At 43.0% G+C, this 20,400-nt stretch overlaps 1 long non-coding RNA gene across 1 annotated transcript; it reads right to left on the bottom strand.

Moving 5' to 3' along the window:
* Positions 1-312: 312 nt before the first annotated feature.
* On the bottom strand, positions 313-20,390 carry LOC123001170 (uncharacterized). Its single transcript, XR_006409789.3, has 5 exons — positions 20,168-20,390; positions 11,068-11,218; positions 5,862-7,185; positions 3,414-3,538; positions 313-2,464 (listed from the first exon to the last, which is right to left on the bottom strand). It is a non-coding gene; the product is annotated as an uncharacterized LOC123001170 (long non-coding RNA).
* Positions 20,391-20,400: the final 10 nt, after the last annotated feature.

Raw genomic sequence — 20,400 nt, 5'->3', positions numbered from 1 at the left:
GCAACTTCAGTCCAAGGAAATAACTGGATGCGTAGACAAAGATGATGTAGGGGTGGCTCAGTCAGTTGAGCATCTGACTCTTGGCTTCGGCTCAGGTCATGATCTCATGGGTTGTGAGAACAAGCTCCGTGTAAGGAGCACGCTCTCTCTCTCTCTCTAAAAATAAATAGATCTTTTTTAAAAAATGATGTAGGGGAGGAAGAAACATTTTTCCTCTATTCTCTTAGGTTCAGTGGCTGAGGCCTTGGGACAAACTAAACTGACCGAAGACAGATTAACAGGAAAAAAAAATGTTTATTTCATATGTATATGGGGGACCACACAGAAATGAAGTAAAAACCTCAAAGAAGCCATTAGGCCTGAGAGCTTATATACCATTTTTAACAAAGAGCAATACATTTGAGAGATGTCACAAGACAAAAGGAGTTCGAACTTCTCAGGGCAGTAAATTGTGGGAAAGTAAATATATGGGGGAAACTAATGGAAGATAAGGATCGCTATAGTAAGATTTGTTTGTACAGCTTCATCTTGGCGTTGGCTCTCTATCTCCTGGTACAGGCAGGACTCCTTTCTCATGAGAAATTTATGTCCTGCTCTTAGGTAGGAAGGAGGAGGACAGGGAGCCTTTTCTGCATCTATTCTCGAATGCCTTCAACTCAAAATAAACTTTATGCCAAAGTGCCAAATTTTGGGGTGGCATATTCTGATCCTCTTCAAATGGACATGAGATATTCAGCCCAGAGTTGTTAGGAGTATAAAGCAATCAAAAAACCCATTGATAAGAGTACTTACACAAATAAGTTATAGTACTTCTAAACAGACATTTAAAATGGTATTCTAATGTTACTAAGGCTTACATACATGTTACTTTTTGCAATGCTATTTTATGTTTTAAAAAAACTATTGAAAAGACCATTTAAGGGGTGCCTCGCTGGCTCAGTTGGTAGAGCTTATGACTTTTGATCTCGGGTTGTGAGTTCAAGCCCCACACTGGGTGTAGAGCTTACTTTAAAAAAAAATTTTTTTAAAGACCATTTAAGTAAAATATAAGCCTTCCCCACTCCCCCCTCCTCCTCCCCCCCCCTCCTCCTCCTCCTCCTCCTCCTCCTCCTCCTTCTTCTTCTTCTTCTTCTTCTTCTTCTTCTTCTTCTTCTTCAAGCAAGCCGAAGGAAAGAAGGCAATGTACTGGGATACATTACCCATACCCTATTGAGGGAGGGTTTACTGAATTTGTTCATTCAGATTAAACTTTAATTTAAATGTTACCATTTAGAGGAAAGGAGGAGGTCATTCCTGGGTGATGCGAGGTCATCAGTGACCAGGGGGAGGTGGCACCCATCTCCACTAACAGTGCTGAATCTCAGGAGTTCAACATGGATAAAGTACTTGGTCCCGATAACTCTGAAATCACCCTCCCACCCCTACACACAAGCTCAGGAGGGTCGCTGCGGTAGTGAACGGTGCAAATTCGGGAGAACAGTGCTCAGTCTTGGGTGTTCTGACTTGGAACTTTGCTATAAGTAAGTCCTGCTTGTCGAAGAAGCTGATTGCACATGACTACAGCCATTTGAGGTTTCAGATGCCTGAGGGGGTCTGGAGCGTTAGTGCATGCTGTCCATCCAGCAGAGCCAGCAGCCATCCCCCTAAATTATCTGCTCCTCTATCGACATTCACCCTGCTGTCCTCCAACCTCAAACCACCGTGGTCGTTACTAGCGCTGTTTACCGCCGAAGTCCAGTTCTCTCCCCCTCCAGGACTTCCTGGCCCCCTTGTGGTTGAGAAAGGTCATTCGACTAGTTCTGGCCAATGAGTAGCAAGTAGAAATGGTATGACTAATTTCTGGGCAGTTAACTGCCCAAGCGAGGCCTTCCTGAGTATTTTTCCCTTGGACTTGGCAACTGACAACATTCAAGATGGTGGCTTCTTTGACATCCTAATACCTGAGTGACTGACTGATGGGAAGAGCCATCCTGCCAACCTACAAAGGGCAGGTATTTAAAGTGGAAGATAAACCTTTGATGTTTAAAGCCACTAAGATGTGTGGGTATGGGGGGGGACAAAGCCACTAAGATGTGGGGGTTTGTGTTACTGCACCATAACCTGATTAATCTGCTGGTTGATATGCACACTTTATCCTGTCGCAACTTGGATTCAGAAATCAGGACCTGCATCTTAGAATCTTGATTTGCTCTTGAGATCATATCATTTGGAAAATGTTGGTTCTCACCAGCACTCATCTTGCTAGACGCACCACGAGCTGCAGAACATCTCGCTGTGCGTTCACAAATTCGGGAGAGTCTTGCGCACTAGTCCATACCACAAGGCAGGAGCACAAAGCAGAGAGCCGCTGCCGTGAAGAGAAATTCTTTGCATCAGTCGTGGGTTTCTGCGGCAGGGCAGATTTTTATTCCATCAATTCATGTGGTTTCTGGAGTCTTCCTCCTTTACTGCATTTTAATTGTGACTGGACAAAGATAAATGATAGCAAGAACTCAGGACCAGCAAGAAATGTAAGATTGATGTAGAACCAAAAATAGTGAATAGGAACCCATTCGGTCTTTTCTCCAGTCAGAGGCACTCAATTTGGGGATTTGATCTGGAAAGTGTTGTGAATTATTACACTGCATCCATAAGAGAGCCTGTAAAATGTTCTGCCTCCTTAAAATCCACTGTGAAAATAAAGCAGTGATTTTTTAAAATTTATGTATGCAAAACCTGAGATAAGTCAGAGGCTCTGTCCTCAACTCCAAACTAGAGGCAGGGAGGCACTCCTCAGGGAGGCACACCTGGTGTCTCTGGCCTCCCTTCCACTTGTCCTTGACATCCTAGGCCCTTTCCTTAGCATTCAGCCCCTAATGCCTCACCGAGTTGGCACTGAGGGGTAGAAGAGCGCCCTTTTCAGGGTTTCCAGGGCCAGCTCTGCAGTGAGCTCTCAGGAGCCTCCCCTTCTACCCTCCACCCCTGCCCTTGTCTCTGCAGTGCTGGACACTTCTCCAAGGGCAGGCCCCAGGTGGGTGCTCTGGGAGATGCCCAGCTCCGATGTGAGGATGGGGTAGTGAAGGGCCACTCGGTGGGAGGGACAGGGTCAGGAGGCAGGGAGGGGCGGAGCTGGAGTTAGTGAAGGCTGTGGAACCCCTCACAGCTATTTTTCTTGGAAGGTGGGGTGGGGGATCCAAACAATATACCCGGAAGCAGCTCAGCTGTGAGCGATGAGGGGCTGCTAAAATCCACAGTAGGTTGAATGATCAGAAAGGGTTTTTAAGCCTCTTGAAACAGTTCCATAGGTTTAGAGGCAGAGGCCCTGGGGCTCTAGGCAGTCTAGGCTTATCTGGGAAGAACCCATCCCTTCCTTCCAGAACAAAAAGGCATTGTTTACCAACAATGGACTTTTTAAAATGTGAATGATTACCTACCCTTTGCCCTAGAAAGAGAGCTGGAACGGTCCAGTCAGAAGCAGAGTGTGAATCCAGCCTCTAGGCTTCTTGGCTGTGTGACTCTGGGAAAGTTACTTAACCTCTCAGAACCTCAGTCTCCATCACTAAAATGGGGTTAAGAGCATTAAATAAACAAGTGTTTAAAGTGCAAGCAGGGAACACCTGGATGGCTCAGTTGGCTAAGCATCCAACTCTTGATCTCAGCTCAGGTCTTGATCTCAGGGGTCAGGAGTTCAGGCCCTGCGCTGGGCTTGGGGGCTCCATGCTGGGCGTTGGTGCCTTCTTTAAAAAATAAGATTAAAATAAAGTGTATGTAAAAAAAAAAGCCTCTAAGTTGTGGCTGGGCCAGCTTTGTGGGAGTGTGGCCTGTGCAATTCACACAGGGAACCAAAGTCGTTGAAAGATTCCGCACTTAAATACTGAATATTGTTGAATATTCTACTGTTGCTGTCTTGCATTTCTTAAATTTTTTGAGAAGGGGCCCATATTTGTATTTTGTACTGGGCCCTGAAAATTATGTAGTCGGTCGTGCTATTGGGGGAAGATGCCCTCCTTTCAGATGCCCCTGGTCCTGAAGCTCAGGACCTCTCTGAAGAATTCCAGTAAGTGGCCACATGTTAGTAGTGCCAGCGCTCCACACTGGCGGGGGGGGGGGGGGGGACAGAGGCGACTTGCGCTTCCTGAGCAGTGCTGAGGCTGTCCTGAGAGCGTTGGAGCCCTCCTGCTAGTACAAGCACGTCCTGGCCACTTGGCCCAGGAGAGCTCTTTAAGCAGGAGACCTAGAAACCCTCGGCTGGGCTCCCTCAATAGTTGAGGGGCACACTTTGAGGTGGCCACAGGCTGATCCCTTGGGGAGCTGAACACTGCTCGTAATTCAGGCAGGGTACAAGCCACACGAATTATATGAAATCAGCCCGGGATTCCTTGGCCGGGGTGGGGGGGAATCAAATGTTCTAATCGTTCAAAATGCTTTTCAGTATATATTAATTTGATCAACAGAAGGAAAAAACAAAAAACCGGTAGAAAACATGTTTCAATGAAACCACTGCTGAGGTGCCTTTAATGCCACAGAAGAGGTTTACAACTGCCATATGACGTAAAATGTTACCTCCACTCATGGCCCTCATTGTTTCCTCTTGGTGGTCAGCGAGACGAAGCATTCATTCAGCCAATCAGCAATTTGTCAGGTACGAAGTGGTTCTCTGCGAACCGAGTGTGACAGCCGAAACGTGCTATACAGAGTCACCGTGGGTTGCAATTGTGTCCCAACATCCTGCTCTTCCTCTGTGGCGACTGTGCTCACACGCACGCACACACGCACGCACGCACACATACACGCACCCTTCCCAGAGAAGAGTCACCCAACTCTAGGTATTGTGAGGGCTGGTTTTCAGAAGTTGAGGGAGAGTAGAAAACACCACCCCCAAATCGTGCCACTTGGACATGTAGATTGTTTTGAGCCAAAGGCAAGGAAGACCCAGCCGACTAAGGAGAAGTGTCTAACCTCTCCCTGAAGAGCCTCAAAAATTCCGATAGGCGGCGGGTAACAGCTCTCTAGCTGTTACCCGAGATTACCGTTTACATAAGAAAGACTTACCTGCTGGGCATGGCAAACATTTGTTTACCAACCGTTTGCTTTTATCATCTTCTTGTGAATTGTCTTCCTCCCCCTTGAAGCCCCAGCCTCCTCCCCTTTTCTCCTTAGCTCCAGACGGCGTAGAAACCTCAAATGCCCAGCCACCTGGCTGGCTCAGTCGGGAAGAGCCTGAGCCTCCTGTTCCTGCGACGGTGAGTTTGAGCCCCACATGGGGTGTAGAGATTACCTTAAGTGAACAAATAAAAACTAAAAAACAGGGGTGCCTGGGTGGCACAGCGGGTAAGCGTCTGCCTTCGGCTCAGGGCGTGATCCCGGCGTTATGGGATCGAGCCCCACATCAGGCTCCTCCGCTAGGAGCCTGCTTCTTCCTCTCCCACTCCCCCTGCTCGTGTTCCCTCTCTCGCTGGCTGTCTCTATCTCTGTCAAATAAATAAATAAATTCTTAAAGAAAAAAAAAAACTAAAAAACAAAAACTCTCAGTTGTCTGACTCCCTGTAGGGGCCAAGGGCAGGCTGTCCAAAATGTGCCACTTTGACATAGTGCTTATTTTAAATAAAAGTTACTGAAGAGACAACCTACGCAGGAAGGACACTCAGACCCTCCTCTGTCCCCCCCGAAAGCAGGAAATAAATCTCCCAAGTGAAAGGGGCCCTCCCTGCACCAAGAAGGCTATATAAACAGCTCTTGTTACTTGTTACTAATTTATGACCCCCGCCCAAATTCTGTTTAAAATGTATTACTAATTGAAGCTCCCAAAGTGAAGTTTTCTGTGGTCTGTCGATTCCTCACAGATTTATTCCCTTTGTGTAAAAAGTATAAAAACTGCTCACCTTGGTTATTTCTTGAGGTCTCAATTCCGTCACTAGGCCTCCACGCACATGTAATGAAACTTTGGGTCTTTTCTCCTGTTAATCTGTCTCATGTCAGCTTAATTGCTAGTCCAGCCGGAAGAGCTTGCGAGTAGAGAAGAATTTTTCCTTCCCTTCTATTGGCATAGTGGGCAGGGTACTTGAACTCACGGGACATCACTCGCTCCAGATCCTGCAGCGGCTGAGAGATCCTGGGACATCTGACATACAACTGGCCGAAGGTAAGATTTCGTACCATGTCAGCCTCCTGGAATCTCTCTGTGTGGAGTCCAATGGAGCTACAGGGGGGAGAATCTTTTTTTCTTTCTCTAAATTCAGATTAGCAGGAGAAGATATTGTGGAACAAAATCCTTGGGCTTAGCAACTCTTGGTAAAAATTTGATAGAGCAGTCTTTGGTTATTGATCCTTTTTCTCCTGGAGATGCTCTTCGTTTTCCTTTCTCTGTGTCTTTTGTGTTGTTTGTCATAAAAAGGAATTACCATTTCTGGGCAGAACACAGACATAGGCCCGATAAGCCTCCTGTTCGAGCCGGCCTCCGACACGGGCATCCTCGGAGACAAACTTTGCTGTGGATCGTCTGCGTAAGGACAGGATGAGGTTTTCCCTTTTGTTTTCTTCTGTGTCCTAAGAGCTTGGCTTTGTGACCAGTGAGAACATTCACTCTGGTCTCTGCCTTCGGGAGGGTATACTTACCAGGACGCACTTTGGCGACCAGCGCAACAGACCCGCAGTTACAAGTCTCCCTCTCTGTCTGGCCGTGTCAGCTTGCAGCAGAATTTGTCATAAAAGGTCCCAGTCCATAAGGGGCCTTTGTTGTCCAACCTTCATTGCTTGTGCTGGAAAAATCCCATTCCAGTAGCACCTGCCCAGTGTCACAGTTTAGCGGGTCTGTGCTTAGAGGCATCTCACAATTTCAAGGGAGATGGGAGACATCTTTACCTCCTGTGCAGTGAAGGTCTTGTTCTTACGCTAATTTTGGGAGTGAACTTTTGGATCATGGAGACTGCATCATCTATGCCCTCTCTGGACGCCTCTTGCATCTTTGGTTAAGCCATTAAAAGGCTTATTGGTTTGAGTCGCTATTAATGGATCCTATTCTTCAATGGTGAGACGATAAATCCTTTAAATTGGCTATATTTGAAAAAAGAATCCTTTACAAAGAGAACTCTTGAGGTGCCTGGGTGGCTTAGTCAGTTAAGCTTCCAACTCTTGATCTCAGCTCAGATCTTGATCTCAGGATCATGAGTTCGAGCCCCATGTTGGGCTCCATGCTAGGTATGGAACCTACTTAAAAAAAAAAAAAAAGAACTCTGTCTTTGAAAAAGGTGGGGGGCAGGGCGGCCCCTCAGTGACTGAATTGGTTAAGCGTCTGCCTTCAGCTCAGGTCTTGATCCCGAGTCCCAGCGTTGATCAGCGGGGAGTCTGCCTCTCTCTGCTCATGCTCTCTCTCTCACTTGCTCAATCTTTCAAATAAATAAATAAAATCTTTTTTTAAAAAAGAACTCTCAATTGTCTTATTAGAATAATGGCTAGCGGGGCGCCTGGGTGGCACAGCGGTTAAGCGTCTGCCTTCGGCTCAGGGCGTGATCCCGGCGTGATGGGATCCAGCCCCACATCAGGCTCCTCCGCTAGGAGCCTGCTTCTTCCTTTCCCACTCCCCCTGCTTGTGTTCCCTCTCTCGCTGGCTGTCTCTGTCGAATAAATAAATAAAATCTTAAAAAAAAAAAAAAAGAATAATGGCTAGCATTAGGATTCCCCTGACAAGAAAATATTAAACTTGGGGCGCCTGAGTGGCTCAGTGGGGTAAGTGACTGCTTTTGGCTCAGGTTACGATCCCAGGGTCCTGAGATTGAGCCCCACATTAGTCTCCCTGCTCAGCAGAGGAGTCTGCTTCTCCCCCTCCCCCTGCTCATGTTCCCTCTCTCTCTCTCTCTCTTTTTCAAATAAATAAATAAATAAATAAATAAATAAATAAAATCTTTTTAAAAAAATTAGACTTAAGGCAAATAAATGACCACAACTAGGGTAGATTTCCTTTCTTAAAATCCAGTCCTACCTCGCCTATCTTAACTTCCCTTTGCCTAAAAGATTTGCAGAGAGCATTCCAGACTAATCTCTGGGTTCAACATACATAGGCTCTTCTTGTAAATGCCGAAAGCCAGGAAGTGAATGTAGCAGAAGCACCTGGGACAGGCAGCACGGCTCACTTTGCTGGAACCAGGTCTGCCAGCTTCAGGCATTTCTACGCAATAACCTTCACAGATTTATTGGACACCACCCCCCGACCCCCTGCGTCCCCTGGTTCAAAGAATTCATATCCCTTGAACAGCAGCAGATCTTTTAAATTATAAAGCCCTTTATCCTCCACTTTCAAAAGATCCTACCAAATATAGAGAGGAATTAGAAAGATTAATTGCTATTCCCAACCCCACTCACAGAGAACCTTGACTAGCTGCTAAGGGGAGTTCTTCTTACCCAAGATTATACTACGGTTATTAGACAGGCCCACTCTGCCCCCTCAAGAAACCCCCCTTCACAGAAGAAACAGGTGACCAAAATTTCTCCTAGGCCCTCCTACAAATGATCTGCAAAAAGGCAATATTCAGAGACGAATAAAAGCCTAGGCTCAACTGTTGTACTCAGTACTCAGAAAGAAGGCTTTTGTTAAAATGCTTTATGCAGACTGAACAAAGGCATAAATCTTTTGATTCCCATTTTAGTTAAAAATCTCCGTGATACAAAGAAACAAATTTAGTTAGAAGTTGGACCAATCCCTTGATATTCAGGCTGTAATCCAGTTCTTTGCGGAATTAAAAACATCTTTGTCTTACAAATATCTATAAAACCAGATATTCAATCTGAGAAACAAGTCACAGCCAACCTTGCTTTATAAACCTCACCTATTTCTCTAAAAATGTTTATGGATATTATACTTTTTTTTCTTTTTTTAAGTAGGCGCCTCGCCCAGTGTGGGGCTTAAACCCACCCTGAGATCAAGAGTCACATGCTCTATGGACTGAGCCAGCCAGGTGCCCCTGTTTATGGATATTATAAAAATCAAGATACTGGAACAAAATTGTCCTATACTTAGAAAAAAACACTTAATTCTTTTTCAGCCCCTTAAAGTTATAAATCTTCTGTCTTTGAAATGACATAGCCCACAACTGCCTGAGATAAAGGGAAAAAAGCAAGCAGGGGGGTAGGTCTTTTAAAATACAAGCTGCTGAAAGGGCTCTTTAAGACGGCACCTCTGATAACAGGCAGATTTGCTCCAAATGTGAGATATTTTGTCCACTTCCGGATGGTCTTGCCAAAATTAATTTGTAAAAGAGTTCTATTTAGTTGGTTTGAAGGCAAGCGCTTATAAAGATTGGGGCATTCTAAAAACTCAGAAATCTAGAAACCCAAATGTTTTTCAAGTTTATGTGATCTGGGATATTTGGTACTAAAGCTAATTTAAAGGTGATCTAATAAAGGGCGCCTGGGTGGCTCAGTTGGTTAAGTGTCTGCCTTTGGCTCAGGTCATGATCCGGAGTCCTGGGATCAAGCCCTGCATCAGGCTCCCTCTCCCAGCACACTCTCTCTCTCACACTCAAATGAATAAATATAAATCTTTAAAAAAATTAACTTGGTCTAATCAAAGTAGACATGTCTTTAAAGTTATCAGCATGAAAATTAAAATTTTTAAAAAAATATTTTATTTATTTATTTGTCACAGAGAGAGAGATACAGAAAGCACAAGCAGGGGAGGGCAGGCAGAGGGAGAAGCAGGAGAACCACTGAGCAGGGAGCCTGATGCGAGACTCGATCCCAGGACCCTGGGATCATGACCTGAGCTGAAGGCAGACACTTAACCAACTGAGCCACCCAGGCATCCCCAAACTAAAAATCTTTTAGAAAAAAATAAATAAAAATAAAATGAGTTTCAATATCAAAAGTACATTGATACAAAATTAGAGTTTAGCTTTTGTCCTTGTTAAAGAAAAAAATTTTCTTAGATAATTTTTTTTTAAGTTTATTTAACTAATCTCTACGTGGGGCTTGAACTCACAAACCTGAGATCAAGAGCCTTATGCTCTTCTGACTGAACCAGCCAGGTGCTCCTATTGGTTTGCTTTTTATAAGAAATTGTGAACTAAGTTTTTCTTTACCTTTAATGTAATCTGCCTGAAAAACAAATATTCAGTATTTTGTCTTTATCAGATCTTTGATTATTCAAAAAAAAAAGAAGAAAGAAAAAGAAAAAAAACCCACCTGAATCTTCTTAGTATTAAAAGAGCTAAGTTTGAGGTGCCTGGGTGGCTCACTTGGTTATGCGTCTGCCTTCAGCTTGGGTCATGATCCCGGGGTCCTGGGATCGAGCCCCACGTGGGGCTCTCTACTCAGCAGGGTCATGCTTTTACCTCTCCCTGCCACTCCCCCTGCTTGTACTCTCTCTCTCTCTGTCAGATAATTTTAAAAATCTTTAAAAAAAAAAAAACTTTAAAAAAAAGAGCTAAGTGTTATTCATAACAATGTAACCTTCTGTATTTGCCTTTAAAATCTTCTATTGTCACTTTGGTTAAATAGATAAATATTGTTTCATAAAGATCTGTGATCCAGTTTAGCCAAATATTCAAACCTTGTGGCATTTTTTGGACAAACTTCCCAAAATCAAATCCTAAAATTAAATCTTTTGACCATAACCTAACAGATGTTCCAGAAAGTTCCTATAGCATTTGAAAGATTTTTGTGAGAGACTGAACTAATTAATTAGGCTTATTTTATGCATTGAATTACCTGGCAAGTATTGTCAAGTAAGTATTCTAACATTTTATGAAACTCCTAGAAATTCGATATGTTGTGGTATGTTATTATCGTCGAGTGTTGTATGTCACAGACATAACTGAATTTCCTTGTCAATCGCATTGTAATTAACTTTAATCAGATCTTTAACCATGGCCATTTTTGGCCTTTATCATTTAAGGATTAAGTCCTTTAAAGATAAGTCTTTATCATTTAAAGAGCACCTGGGTGGCTCAGTCAGTTGCCTTCACTTGGGGTCTTGGTCCCAGGGTCCTGGGATAGAGCCCCTTATCGGCAGGGAGCCGGTTTCTGCATCTCTCTGTCTCTGTCTCTCATGAATAAATAAGATCTTTAAAAAAAAAAAAAAAAAAGGTGGGGCACCTGGTTGGCTCAGTCGTTATGCGTCTGCCTTTGGCTCAGGTCATGATCCCAGGGTCCTGGGATGAGCTCCACATCGGGCTCCCTGCTCAGTGGGAAGCTTGCTTCTCCTTCTTCCACTCCCCCTGCTTGTGTTCCCTCTCTCGCTGTGTCTCTGTCAAATAAATAAAATCTTTTTTAAAAATTAAAATAAAATAAAAATAAAAAAATAAAGAGTTATACTTTTACTCCGATGCTTTTACAAAAGGTTCCTACAAATGGGTTTGATCTTCAGAGAGATTCATGGAAAAGACTTTTTGACAAATGTAGGTTTCTGATAACCTTAAGATCATAAAACTGAACTGGGTAAGAATTTCCAGAACTAGTGGAAGAACTGGATTCAAGCTGAGCAAGAATTAATAACATGGGACTAAAGAAACTCAGGGGGAGGTTTGTATTTTTATGAAATTTTTGTTCAAAACTTTGCTAATTAAAAAAAAATTTTATGTATTTATTTGAGAGAGTGTGTGCATGTGCAAGACCAGGGGGTGGGGAGGTAGGTAGGGGCAGAGGGAGAGGGAGAGAGAATCCCAAGTAGACTCCAAGCTCAGTGCAGAGACCCGCATGGGGCTTGATCCCACGACTCCAAGATCACCACCTGAGCTGAAACCAAGAGTTGGATGCCCAACTGACTGAGCCACACGGGTGCCCCATGTTGCTGATCTTTTTTTCTTAATGTTTTATTTTTCCAGGTTTAGGGAAACTTTCTCTTAGCTACCTGATTACAGCAATTTGATCAAATAAACCTTTGTGACCAAATTGGAACATTTTATTTTCTCCCTACTTGATGGCTCCAGAATTCAGAACTCTCAGTGAGAATTCTTATATTTTTATGGCAATGTGTTTATTTGCATAAGTTCAACGAGACTCTGTTCTCCTTATAACGGAGAAGGGCACCTGGGTGGCTCGTAGGTTAAGCGTCTGTCTGCCCTTGGCTTAGGCCATGGTCCTGAGCATCAGCGGGGAGTCTGCTACTCCCTCTCCCTCTATCCCTCCCCCTGCTTGTGTGCACGCTTGCACTCTCTCTCTCTCATGTGTGCGTGTGCTTGCACCCTCTCTCTCTCAAATAAATAAAATCCTAACAAAAAAATTCCAGCAACAAAGCAAGTTTAAAAGCCTATATGACCAATCACTACTCTTGCTGCACTTACAAAGAATCAGGCCAAGTTTTTTGAAACTAGACTTATTTTGCAAACAAATTAGTCTCAATTTGATGGTCTTCGGAAAAAAAAAAAATGAGGGTGATTGTAGAGAGCAAAATTATGTTCCAATAATACACCTGTGTAAATATTAGATTCTAATACGGCTTACTATAAACTGGACTAGATCCTGATTTCTTCTAGTTGCCTCCAATGCCTGGCTACAACTCTCCAAACTAATGTTTCTTATTTTTTCCCATCCTTTTGACTTGGAATAATTTGGTAATTAACACCACCCATTTCCCCAAAGCCCTGAAAACTAAATATGAACAACTTGATGTAAACTTCAGAGAAATTACCACGATAGCTCAAATATAGACAATCTTTATGCCCGTTGCTCTGTGGGCCACTCAAAGATCGCCAGAGACATTCGAACTACTAACCAGGAAAATTTGTCAGACTGCCACTGTTTGCTCTCCATCTGAAGATGCTTTGAGCCTGACATCTGGAGATCTTGACTGGCTGGCCTAAAAACTCAAACACTGGTTTACAGTTTGATCTAATCTTTTTTTTTAAAGATTTTATTTATTTATTTGACACACAGAGAGAGACAGCCAGCAAGAGAGGGAACACAAGCAGGGGGAGTGGGAGAGGGAGAAGCACGCTCCCAGTGGAGCAGGGAGCCTGATGCGGGGCTCGATTCCAGGACCCTGGGATCACACCCTGAGCTGAAGGCAGACGCTTAATGACTGAGCCACCCAGGCGCCCCTGATCTAATCCTTAACCATTATTTGTCTTTTGTTTCTATTGGAATGCGTCTTATTTAATACCTGAATCATAAGCCTAATTTTAAAAACACATCTGCATCCGTGCCTCCTGAAATGAGTTTAGCTGAACTAACCTATTGTCAAGACTAAGAGACTGATTCAACAAGATGGAACAATCTACCAGATCAACTTTGAATGTGTGACATTTCCAGGGACGTTTCAAAGGAAGGAACTGTAGGGGTCGAGGGCAGGCTGCCCCAAAATATGCCACTTTGACATAGTGCTTATTTTAAATAAAAGTTACTGAAGAGACAACCTATGTAGGAAGACACTCAGACCCTCCTCTGTCCCCCCGAAAGCAGGAAATAAATCTCCCAAGTGAAAGGGGCCCTCCCTGTACCAGGAGCTAAAGAGACATCCTTATCACCAGAGATGGGAAATTTCGAGCCCAGAAGGCTATATAAACAGCTCTTGTTACTAATTTATGACCCCAGCCCAAATTCTGTTTAGAATTCCTTACTAATTGAAGCTCCCAAAGTGAAGTTTTCTGTGGTCTGTCAGTTCCTCACAGATTTATTCTCTTTCTGTAAAGTATCAAAACCGCATGCCTTGGTCATTTGCTGGTCTCAATTCCATAACTGGGCCTCCACGCACATGTGATGAAACTTTGGGTTTTTTCTCCTGTTAATCTGTCTCAAGTCAGCTTAATTCTTAATCTAGCTGGAAGACCTTGAGAGTAGAGAATTTTTCCTTCCCTTCATGCCTTTGAGTCTGTCTTTGTGGGGTTCCCAAACCTACATACATAATTAAATTTGTTTTTCTCCTGTTGACCTGTCTTATTTCAAAGATTTTATTTATTCACTTATTTGAGAGACAAAAAGAGCACAGGATTGGGCATGAGCAAAGGGAGGGGCAAAGGGGGGAGCAGAGGGGAGCAGAAGGGGAGGGAGAGGGAAAGGGAGAGAATCCCAAGCAGACTCCACACTGAGCAGGGCTCAATCTCAGGACCCTGAGATCATGACCTGGGCCAAAATCAAGCTTAACCGGCTGAGCCACCCAGATGCCCCTGTCTTATTTCAATTTAATTATTAGACCAGGTAACAAACCTAGAAGGAAAGAAGGGAAAACTTTTCCTCCAGAACCATCTTAATCAAGCTCCAGGGATGCCCCATAGGGCATTCTATCTCAGAAATTTATCTCAAAGAACTGGAATTCATAAGAAGCCCTCAGTTTTAGAAGCTATACTGTTTAGGAGAGGTTCTGCTTTAAATTGTGTAGCATGAAATTTAAAAATTTAATAAATGGGCCACTCCTAACCCAATTGTGGTACTAACTTCACAATATATCAGTGTATTAAATCATTATCACCTTGTACACCCTACATAATGTTACATGTCAATGATATCTCAATACAGCTGGGGAAAAAACCTTTCCACCTAGCTTAAACAATAAGGAATAACTGTTATTTCATGTAACAAGTGATCTCAAGTTAGGATGGCTGTAGGACTGGTGTGTGGGTCAGTGTCCTAGAGCTGCCCTAACAGTCACACAAAGTGGGTGGCTTAAAACAATAGAATTTTATTCTCTGTTTTGGAGACCAGTAGTCCAAAATCAAGTTGTTAGCAGAGTCACGTTCCCTCTGAAACTTACAGGAGAGAATCCCATCTCTACCTCCAATGTCACAGCGCTATCTTCTTCTTTCTGTCTCTTTTGATAAGGACACCAGTCATACTGGATTTAGGGCCCACCCTACTTCAGTATGACCTCATCTTTACCAATTACATCTACTACGAATCTATTTTCAAATTTGGTCACATTCTGGGGTCCTGGGGGGTGAGGACTTCAATATACCTTTTGGGGAGGACACAGTTCAACCCATAACAGACCTTTCCCATCTTTCTGCTCTGCCATTCTCATCCTGCTGGCTCGCCTTTAGGCTGCCTTCCTCACGGTCAGATGTGGCTACAGCAGTCCCAGACATCACAACCAGCAGAGCAGTGTCCACCAGATGAAGAGGGATCACCTCTTCCTTGTATCTCTTTTAGAAGCAATGAAACCTTCCAAGACCCTTCCCCAGGAGACTTCCTCTCATTTCTCATTGGCGAGAATATCATCACACGTGCAAGCCTAACCCCATCACTGGGAAGGGAAACAAGACCACTTATCATGATTGGCTTAGACCAGAGGTTCTCAAATTCGAAAAAGTATCATGATCACCCGGAGGGCTTCTTAAAACACATTGCTGGGCTCCACCCCCAGAGCTTCTGATTCAGTAGGTCTGCTCTGAGTTCGGAGGATTTGACTTTTTGACAAGTTCTCAGGCAAGCCTGATGCTGCTGGGGCTGATACCATACTTTGAGAACCAGTGGTTTAAACTAATCAGGATTTATCTCAGAGAACTGGGGTCAACTCTTGGAAAATGCACTGCTATCCAGAGGAGGGAGGAATACCTGAAAAAAAAAATCAGGATTCTATCAGAAATGAGCCAAGAGGAGGAAACTGTTGGGTAGGCAACCAGTAGCGTCTGCCATACAGAGGCCAAAGAGCAGCTAGGAAGGGACCAGGAGTGTGTCCAGACAGGTGAGAAGAGAGTCAGAACAGAATGATGTCAAGGGAGCCATGGAGAAGAGATTGGGGAGCAGTCAACACCATTAATGTCACAGACAGGAACAGGAGTGTAAGCACTGAAAAGTGACCAGTGGATTGGACCACTAGAAGATCTTTGTTGATCTTGGCAAAAGCAGTTTTATTTTGAAGACAACACATAGGAACAGTTACACGAAATCTTAACTCCCTTGCACTGTTGGTGGCAATGCAAAGTGGTGCAGCCACTCTGGAAAACAGTATGGAAGTTCTTCAAAAAGTTAAAAATAGAACTACTCTATGTTCCAGCAATTGCACTACTAGGTACTTCCTCAAAGGATACAAAAGTACTGATTCAGAAGGATACATGCACCTCCATGTTTGTAACAGCAGCATCTACAACAGCGAAAATACGTAACAGTCCAAGTGTTCGTCAACTGATGAATGGATAAAGAAGAGGTATACATATACATATATACAATAAAAATGGAATATTACTCCACCATAAAAAGCATGAAATCTTGCGTTTTGCAAGGACATGGATGAAACTAGAGAATATATCATAAGTGACATGTCAGTCAGAGCAAGACAAATACCATATGATTTCACTCATAGGTAGAATTTAAGAAACAATTGATCCTAGGGGAAAAAAGGAGAGAGGCAAACCAAGAAAACAAGACTCTTAACTATACAGAACAAACGGATGGTTACCAGAGGGGAAGTGGGTGGGGAGACGGGTTAATAGGTGATGGAGATTGGGGCGCCTGGGTGGCACAGCGATTAAGCGTCTGCCTTCGGCTCAGGGCGTGATCCCGGCGTTCTGGGATCGAGCCCCACATCAGGCTCCTCTGCTATGAGCCTGCTTCTTCCTCTCCCACTCCCCCTGCTTGTGTTCCCTCTCTCGCTGGCTGTCTCTGTCTCTGTCGAATAAATAAATAAAATCTTTAAAAAAAAAATAGGTGATGGAGATTAAGAAGGGCACTTGTGATGACCACCAGCTGTCGTAATGAAGAGTTGAATCACTATATTGTACACCCGAAACTAACATTACATTGTATGTTAACTAGAATGTGAACAAAAACTTCTAAAAAGTAAAACAAAATACTGTGAGTTCAAAAAAAAAAAAGGTTAACTTTTAAATCCAAATAAAATTTTCTAGCTGGAATTATTATTAAGGTTCATTTTAGTTTCATCATGATTATTTCACAAATTCAGTTTAATTGTTTAAAGTACAAAAATCCTCTCTCTTGGCCAAAACTTCTGATGGTCCTGTCCTCTTTCCTAAAGAGCCAATCCAATCAAACTTTTGTTGTAATCAACCCGAAACAATGAGTTTACCTTGTCTTTGTCTTGCATGACATGACATTATTTTCTGGTGAATTGAACTTGATATTATACATTTCTCTTTGACATTTTTGCTTGTTCTCCCCCTCCCCCTTTTTTGTTTGCTTTGTTTTCTTTTTACTTTGGCTCTGGAATGTACTTCTTCGTGAGCCTCTTCAGAAATGAGTTTTGAAATCAATTGGGCAAAATTAATTCAATTATTAAAGTAGCAGACATTTCCTTTTTCAGTTACTTTTGTCACATAGTCATGGCCAATATCTCGATTTCCAGACAGACTCAGATACACGCATGGTCCATGACATTTTGTTGCAGATTCAAAATAATGAGGCACAATTAGAAACATTCTTATTTAATGGTGGTATTACTGCTCTGAACATAATCTGTGCACATAATCCAAGTGGGCATTTCAGTTCCTTTGAAATGACTTTTCCATTGGGTGAACATCTGACAAATTCCTCCTTTTATGCAGGTTCCCGTGGACCAGATGTTGCAGAAGATGGGGTATGCACAGGGATCTAAAAGTCACATAATTTCTTCCTGAATGTGTGGGGGCAGGGAGTATACAGGACATTTCTTTATCTTCCTCTTAATTTTGACGTGAACCTACAACTGTTCTAAAAAAATTAAGTCTTGGGGCACCGGGGGGGCTCAGCTGGGTTAAGCATCTGACTCTGAATTTCAGCTAAGGTCATGGTCTTGGGTGGTGAGGTCGAGCCCCACGTTGGGCTCCACTCTCAGTATGGAGTTGGGTTGAGATTCTCTTTCTCCCTCTCCCTTTGCCCTTCCCCCTGCTCTCAGTCTCTCTCTCTCTCTCAGTCTCTCTCTGTCGGTCTCTCTCTCTTCCTCTCCCTCAAATAAAAAAATAAATCTATAAAAAAATTGGTCTTAGAAGAAAGAGAAAATGGAAAAAAGATAAATGGGCCAATCGAATATCTGAAATCCTTTGGCTAAATTCATTTATTCAATTAAAAATACAAATTGAGCCAGACCTTGGCTGGACCCCAGATAACATAAGAAGCAAAATTGCTGTACAAACACATGATGGAGTAGTATATAGCCATTCAAAATGGTTATGTAGTTCTGTACTTATTGACCTGGAAGATGTTCATAGCATATAGGAAAAGGGTAGATTATAAATATTATATCATGAGCCCATTAAAAATATATTTCAGGGGAAAAGTCTGAAAAGCTCTACATCAAAATGGTAAAATTTATGTTATGTATATTTTATCCTAATAAAAACAAATGTAACAGTAGCTACTTCTGGATGCTATGTTTTTTTACTACTAATGTGTAGTTTTTTAGTTTTTTTGCAATGGATGTGTATTTACTTGTATGAAAATTAAGTAAATAAATGAAATAATGATTTAAAAGAAAAGGAAAAATAAAAAAATTAAGTCTGATGCTCTTCAAGAAGCCTGATGCACTTCTGACTGTAGCTTTCCCCTCTACCCCTCCCCCACTGGAGCCAGCCTTTCTGGGTCACCTTTTAAAGTCCAGCCTTTAAGGCACTGTTGGACCGGAAGCTAGGAGAGCCCCACTCTAATAGGGCAGGGAGCCAGACGAGGAATGTGAACCAGGCTGAGCCATTTCAGGACACTCTTAAAATATGAAAAAATTACTTTTTCCATCCCAAAAATAATTCAGGGAGTAAAGTCTTGGGAGGAAACGTCAGTCTTAACAGTGAAATCTGGGAAAAGTACAGGAAGTACGAAACTCAAAAGATACCCTACAGAGATTTCTTTTAGCTGACAATATTTAGTTGTTTCGTAAGAGGGACCAAAAAAATGGTATTTCATTGGGTATATTCACTTCCCGAAAGTTCCAGGACATGGCACCAGATCTGTTCTTATTGCCATTTAACCATTCAAAGCCGACTCTAATAAAGAAGCAGGAATTGCAGAGGAGTGAGTGCTTCAGGGCACAGTGGACTTTTCTTCCATTGCTTCGCAGTTTGGAAAGTTGCCATCCATTCGAGTTTCACTCAAACAGGCTTTTGCCAGATCCCGGGACAAATTGTAGCCAGAAGTTCTGCTCTTTGTCAGGAGGCAATTGCAGCCCAGACTTAGCCAGGATCTTGCCCTCTCCCTTCAAAGAACAACTTCTCTTTTTGTGTAGGGATCCTGGCTCTCCTTTCACCCAGGGACACCCTTTAGTTCTTTTTAGAAAGACTCGACTATCCCAGGGTTTCTGTTTTGTTTTTACCATTGTCTAGGTTATATCTGGATCTCTGGATATCACATCTTCCTGATACCAGTGATTTTAATGTTTAAGCCTTTCCTCTCCGTTTTTCTTCCTTTTTAGCCACTGCAGTTTAGTGAAGCAAAATAAACGGGCCTATCTCCATTGTTAGAGACCCCAGGCAATTAATCTTTGAGGAGTTGCCCACAAGTTAGAGATCTACGAACTCTCTCCTAGGTTGCACTGAGTTTCACCCCTTGCACAGAAAGTTAAAAAGCCAAGGTGCCCCGTACCTATTTTGTGATCAGATATTGCTTTCCTTTGTTAGAGATCAACTTTCCTTCCTTTTAAGGCAAAGAATCCTTAAAGAAATCACTGAAACCATTGACTACAAAGAGGGTAATGCAACTGTTTTATATCTTGAATATGGTGGTGGTTGGACAACTGAATATGGATGTCAAAACTTATATAAAACTATCCATTTAAAAGGCCAGTTTTTATTGTATATAAATTATACCACGATTAAGAACACCACCACCAATTCGGTTCACTAACATGGAAAAATGTGTAACATGTAATACAGACCTAGGAAAAAAGATGGTAGCATTTATAAAGTTTATGTTCATATGTGAAAAAGGAGGAGGAAATCCGGAGAACTTAAAACTGTATTTTGTTGAATAAGGAAATAACTTTCCCTTTTAAAAATTTCTTTGTAATCGGTGCTATGAGTTTTGAGGCTATAAATACGCCTTAAAACTTAAAGATAAGTGTTTACAAAAATGTGTCGAGCTGTACACTTAAAATTAGTTCACTTTATGCACTTCATGTTACGTGTCAATTAAAAAGTTTTTAAAGAAGGCTTAATGAAAACTTCTGGGTAGTAGTCCCAAGGGTATATATCTAAATGAAAAAAAAGACACTTAAAATTTGTGCAGTCTACCGTATCTTATACCTCAAAAACAAAACAAAAACAAAAAACCCTGAAATTTAAACTATGCTGGCGCTGTGGTGCACGAGCAAAGCCCGCCAGGGATCTGTGCACTGACTCACCCCTAGAAAGGCCTCCAGTGGCGCAGCCGACCCCCGCAGTACCTGCTCCCCATGGCCTGCGGGAGAGGGGAGCCTCTCGGGGGGGCTGCGATCTGCACAAAGGCCCACGGTTCCCCGGCACCAGCCGCCTTCGGACCCACCCGGGAAGGCCGTGGACATCCCCGCCCCTCGGGCCCCACTGCCGGTCAGGGAATCACCGCCTCCGGCTACCCCGCCACTCCACTCCTGGGCGG

The sequence above is a fragment of the Ursus arctos genome, unplaced genomic scaffold, assembly GCF_023065955.2.
Source record: "Ursus arctos isolate Adak ecotype North America unplaced genomic scaffold, UrsArc2.0 scaffold_14, whole genome shotgun sequence".
NCBI lineage: Eukaryota > Metazoa > Chordata > Mammalia > Carnivora > Ursidae > Ursus > Ursus arctos.
This window is presented reverse-complemented; position numbering and strand designations above follow the sequence as displayed.